Raw genomic sequence first — 6,036 nt, forward strand, 5'->3', positions numbered from 1 at the left:
AAAAAAAAAAAAAAAAAAAAAAAACTTTTAACCTTAGCAACTAAGTAAACAACGAATACAGTTGAAAATTTTTCGCAATTTTGGTACAATTGGTCCCTACAAAACCGCTACATTTAAATTTAAAAATCCGATATTTTTCGCACACACCTACTATAATAAACCGTCATACAATTAACTTTATGCGTTTCAATTGTTTATCAATTTTTTAATAGATATGTTGTGAATTTAAATTTGAAGAGTCTTATACATACATACAAGTATAGCAAATATCGAAATATATTTTGTGAGGGAGAAATTTTTTGTACAACACTTTTGTAATGTGTATATGAATCTAAATATTTAGCGAAATAAAAACCGTGAGTTTTAATGTGAAGTCCAAAATCTCGCTAATTTTGATATGACTTAACAAGGAACGGCACTTGGATAAGTATGTAATGCTATTTTCTCAATTAAAATGAAATTTAATATTCTTACAACACAATATTTCACCCCCTAATTTTATATTAAATTACAAAATAATTATCATTGGTTGTTATTAAGTTGTATTATAACGAGTAATCCTCTTAGAAGGAGGGGTTGTATTCAGCGGTCAAAGTACGTTTACAAATCGTTCAACTTTTATAAGAAAATTTATTGTGTAAAAATTTATTCTGTAAAGATTGTGTTTCGCGCGCTACTATTCGCAACACCATCACCAATATTGAGGCCCAGAATTCATTATTGAATAATATTCGACCGAATGGACCAGGTCCAGCATGCAGTGAAGAAAATATACTAGCCGTAACTGAGAGTGAACACGAAGATCGTAGAGAGTCGATTCGGTGCTGTTCGTAGAAAATCGGACTGACGTATGAAACAACATTTTACGACGAAGTTTTTCAGCCAGTATTTCTACAAAAATGCTGCCGGTGCGAACGTGACAGTCAGTGGCGACCATTTTCACGCCATGTTAACCGACTATTTGATGCCTTAAATTGAACCTCGTGACCTCGGCAATATTTAGTTTCAACGCGACGGCATCACTTCAATGGATTTATTGAGAGAACACTTCGGTCAGCAGATAATTTCACGTTTTGGGCCGGTCAATTGGCAACMAAAATTGTGTGGTATCGCACGGTTCGACATTTCCCTGTGTGGATGGGTAAAGTCGAAAGTCTATGTGGGCAATCCTTCTTCGATTCAGGCCTGGAAGCAAAACATTACGCGTGTCAGTCAGCAGTTACCAGTTGAAATTCTCGAACGAGTCATCGAAAATTAGACTCAATGGATGGACGATCTGAGACGTAGCCGCGGCCAACATTTGAAAGAGATAATTGAATAAAAAAATAAATGCCAAATAATGTTCCTCGATTGATAATAAACATTGCTCATTAAATTTTCCTTTAAACCTCGAAATGAATTCTTTGCAAAAGGAAAAGTTTGTATGAGACTCGAAGACAGACTTTTAAAACCACGATCGAAAATTAAACTGTAAACTRTACAATATGCTAGTTCATTAATTTCTTTAATATTTATAACATTCAAGGCATTATATATGGGGCTATGTCTTTATACTATACTGTTCTATATTGGAAAATTTTTCAGGAAACAGGAGTCGAAATCTCGACACATATTCTGCAAACTTTTCAAACGACTTTTTATGTGTATTAAAGGAAGAACCCCAAGAATACATTTATGATAAACCACATATATTTTGCAGAAAGATAATATTGTTTGAAGTACACAGATGAACAAGATCATWACTTGGGTCATATTGTACTTTTTATACCTAAACAGCAGCGCGAAATTCACTTGAAATATAAGCAAACCCATTTTATAATTTTGAACTTTCGAGATGCACTTATTGTTCACTCCTAATTTACCATAAACGTCGTAAAATGACAAATAGCTTAGCTAGTAAATATTTCCTTCATTCATATGTATGTACCATATATGCAGATTGTAATGATATAATACATAACCAGACGATATAATATAATATGGTACATATATGGATACATATGGTATATAATTATCCGTATTAAWCATGTATACGTGCATGTGATACATGGATGGCTGTTGACAAGATTTAATCATTCCCCCAATGTCTCCCAATTTAATAAGCTGTTCTGTTGTTTAGAATTAAATAATGAATTGAAATATTTTGTGAATGGAAATCTTTAATTTAGAGAAAGAGACTTAGAGATTTATATTGTAAAGCAGTTTTTATAAAAGGTCAACTTGCACATATATTATATKTTAATCAGCAACACAAAATAACAGTGTAGCAAGAAAACATTTTATTTCAGATAGTTGATTAAACCAGGAATGAACTGATATTCAAAAATTATTTAAATTTTCATGCATCCAAAGAAAAGTATCATAAGTTCATAAGCAAAATTTTAAAGAACAACAAAACATTCTGCGCTTGTAACCTTACAAACTTTCTATCTTAAGCTAATACTTACACAAGTTATGTACCTTCGGTATTTTTGGTGCGAAAGACATGTGTATGTGCTCACAAATATCGCCTTACCCTATTTTGAAAAAGACTTCTTTTTATACACTCCTTTTTATTATTTTCCCGTCCACGTTTTACTGGGGCTGATACATAGATAATACTACTACTACCATCTATATGATTTCTATTAGTTAGATTATAATTATTAGTTAATGAGATATGGCATTTTTTTTAAGCAACTTGTGTTAGTTTAAATAAAAATGGATCATAACCGACCATCATGGATCATYTCGTGCGTTAATAAAGCATTGCTTTTTGTGGAAAATACTGCAAAACATGAAAATCCGCAAACACACCTACATAGACTATGCGATATACTGTACAGAACACAATGTATGTAGATTTAAATGCGGAATCTACATAAAGCACTTGTTATAGAATTTTGTTTACGAATCTGCAAACACAACATAGAAAAAGCATACATTATATGTACATAGCTCTGTTATGKGTCCTGAGAGCAAAGAGATAACGAGATTGTTGTGCTAAGAGAACCGATTAAACGATGAGTCACCCGAATGAGCTGAAATTTAGTGTTTCATGTATTCTGAGCATAAAATTGAGTGACTAGATGTACATTCCACAGCTGCTCTCAACTGAAAATAGGTTTCAYTAAGAAAGAGAAATGATTATATTTGGTTTAGTTAATATGTGTGTGCTAGTCGAAAGAAAAACACAATGGAAATATATTYTAAGTGATACTCACAAGCAGAGAGTAACGACGAGACGAAATAATAAGGGCAACCAAAGCGAACCTAAAAATCCATGAATAAAACTTATGCCAAAAGTATTTTTATTTAGARAGAGGGGTATGTTTTCCAAAGCCTTTTTAGCTACTTTTCTACAATTAGTGCAAATTTATTGTTCGGCCGCACTCACACCATTTATTTACATCCCGCCTAGAGGTGTTCCATTGGATCCAGATTTGAAGATAATGCAGACCAATTTGTGATATAAATATTTTTTCCATTCCTTAGATCCTTTCGAGACATGTCTTAGGTCCTTACGACTTATCCACTTTTGGTTTTTGAACAAGATCTTCCAGATTGTTATTAACATAATAAATAGTGTTCATAGTTTATGAAATCCTTACCAGAGGTCTAACATCCCCCCACGAAAAATATCCCCAAACCATTAGATTGAGGATTCCGTGGCTTATTTTCTTCGTTGCATATTTTACGTTGACCTGCTGATAAGGGGAACCTCTGAAATAGTGTTTTTTCTTATCAGAGTTAAACTGAACAATCTTTATCGCAGGGGTTGTTTTACAAACAAGCTTTCTAGCGGCCGCTTTAAGTGTAAAAGTAATAAAAAAACAACGTTTCTTAGCTTACTCGCATTTAGATTAGCAGAGATCTACCTTCTWCTTATCTTAAAGTTAACATTTGCATCTGCAATTCATTTATTATATGACTGAAAGTCGTAAATGGAAACCTTTTAACAATTCTTGTGATAAGCTCAGCCTACTTATTGAAAGTTTATTGGTTTCTTCTCCTCTTTTCAGTTTCCCGTGACAAATTTTTGCAGAATGTCATAAGAATTTCACGTACCAAATTTGGTTGAAATCGGTCAGGCGCATCTCGAGGCATGCGTTTTCAACTAAAAGTCGGTGGTGCCACGAGTCAAAGAGTCGAAACGTAATTACATTTTTATTAAAAATTATCTTCGAGAAACACTAACTTATTAGTAAGACATATATTACACACTATATAGAAYCTACAAATCACGTAGTGGGCGCGCTTGTTCGTTATTTTGAATAGGAGCCTTGTTTCAAAAGTATTCTGGAGGTTTTTGCTTGCTTATTTTAAAAACATATGAGCATGTAAGATAAAAGAAAACCACCTCTCTCACTTGCATCCAGTATCCAAAATTGCGGATATGTTCCGAACATTTCGTCGAATTTATTTCCGAAAGCGAGAATTAATTTTCAAAGGAACTTTTACCCAAAATGAAGTTTTCATATTAAAAACTATCTTCATCAATATTTACATATTGAAAAAAAAGCAGTTCAAAAAACGTAATCGATGTAAATTTATATGTATATACATATATATATACATAAATTTTGTTTATTTAATTTGACTTTCCCTTTTATAATATTGTGTTTATATTCAGAAATACTTAATCATCAGAGGCACCAGTGAGCCATATTTAATTAAAAAATAGTCAATTTGTATTCAACTGTGTGCATTGCGAGAAAGCTCAGAGGATAAGGGTAGTAAGTGCATGTGTTTATGCTGCTTATGGAAAAGAGTAATAAAAAGTACTGCCGCTCAACAAACCACTTTCATTTTTCTGCACCAATAGCAGCGCATTTCCATACATTTTGCTGCTTTTTTAAAGTACTCTTTCTACTACGCTTTGCATTTAGTARCRGATTTAGTACGTTGACTSCAACGCCGGCAGMAGCAATATTTTCATATTCGYCACGGYGTGCCAAAGTAAGAAGCAATTCGATGGCGACGATTCAGTACGTCGGGATGCCTTTAGCGCAGCGGTTGTGAAGAAGGTAGTTGGAGGAAATGCAATGCGTTAGTTAAAGGAATTCTCAAATGCGGTAGACTAAAGCATTATATTGAAGGAAGTCAAGAGTTAGTGTTGCAACCAAGAGAAATAACGTAATTATTTAAGGCATGAGTTGAAACAAAAAAAAAAATTTTATCGCACTTGTGACTGCTGACTGATTAAGCAACAATTATTTAGAAACGCGAAAATTTATAGCAGCGTAAAATTTAAACAAAAAGTTATTTGAAKAATGTGAGTTCGTGTATTTTTGGGGAGGAATAAATTTGTTTATCGACGCCGAAAATTAAAACAGCTAATATTGAATAAGTGAATTGTTGTTTATAAGCTGATGATTTTGCTACTTTTAGAGCAGAAGTGTTTATATTTTAGCAAATATTTTCAAGTTGGAAGTATTAAAATACATATAAAAAATATATTTAGATAATCAGTATAATTCTTAAAAATTTAAACAAACCAAGCATAAAAAAAATATGTGTGAAAATTTTTAAAATTGAGGAATACAGTTTCAAAAACAAACTACAAGTTAAAATAAATAAATATTCAGTATTTTGAGTGCAAATAAATCGAAGCAATAAAAAACATACTGAAAAACTGTTGTGCAAAAATGAATGAAAACAACTTACAGCCAATGTATTGAGCAGTTCACCAGTGACTGCAGTAGTAAATATTTATATATATTGCTTTTCATTTACATAAATCGAAAAGTGTAAAAATTTCCGTCTTCACGGCAGCGTACGATTGCCAAGGTTAAGTGCTGTGAAGTGGAGCTCTCAGAGGCTTAAGGAAAATATTCAGCAGTGTCGGTAAGTTTCCTACTACACAAATGTTATAAAGTGTTATTGTATTCTATTCAGCAAAAAAACTCGTGTTTGATTAAAAAAAGAATTAATATCTCCGAGGTGTTAATAAGGTTGCGTGTGAAAGCTGCTGTAATTTACTGTTAGTGAATTCATAATTTATGCACAACAACAAGGAGTGCGAAAAGTTTAACTTTTTATTGACGTCAAGTAACA

At 32.5% G+C, this 6,036-nt stretch overlaps 1 long non-coding RNA gene across 1 annotated transcript in view; it reads left to right on the plus strand.

The window, feature by feature from the left end:
• Positions 1–5,485: 5,485 nt before the first annotated feature.
• LOC108973000 overlaps positions 5,486–6,036 on the plus strand; it is a 27,606-nt gene continuing 27,055 nt past the window's right edge. Inside the window, exon 1 of the long non-coding RNA XR_001993691.1 lies at positions 5,486–5,826. This is a non-coding gene — a long non-coding RNA (uncharacterized LOC108973000). The remainder of the gene's footprint in view (positions 5,827–6,036) is intronic.

Source organism: Bactrocera latifrons, unplaced genomic scaffold (assembly GCF_001853355.1).
Source record: "Bactrocera latifrons isolate USDA-ARS-PBARC rearing strain unplaced genomic scaffold, ASM185335v1 scaffold_446, whole genome shotgun sequence".
Lineage (NCBI taxonomy): Eukaryota > Metazoa > Arthropoda > Insecta > Diptera > Tephritidae > Bactrocera > Bactrocera latifrons.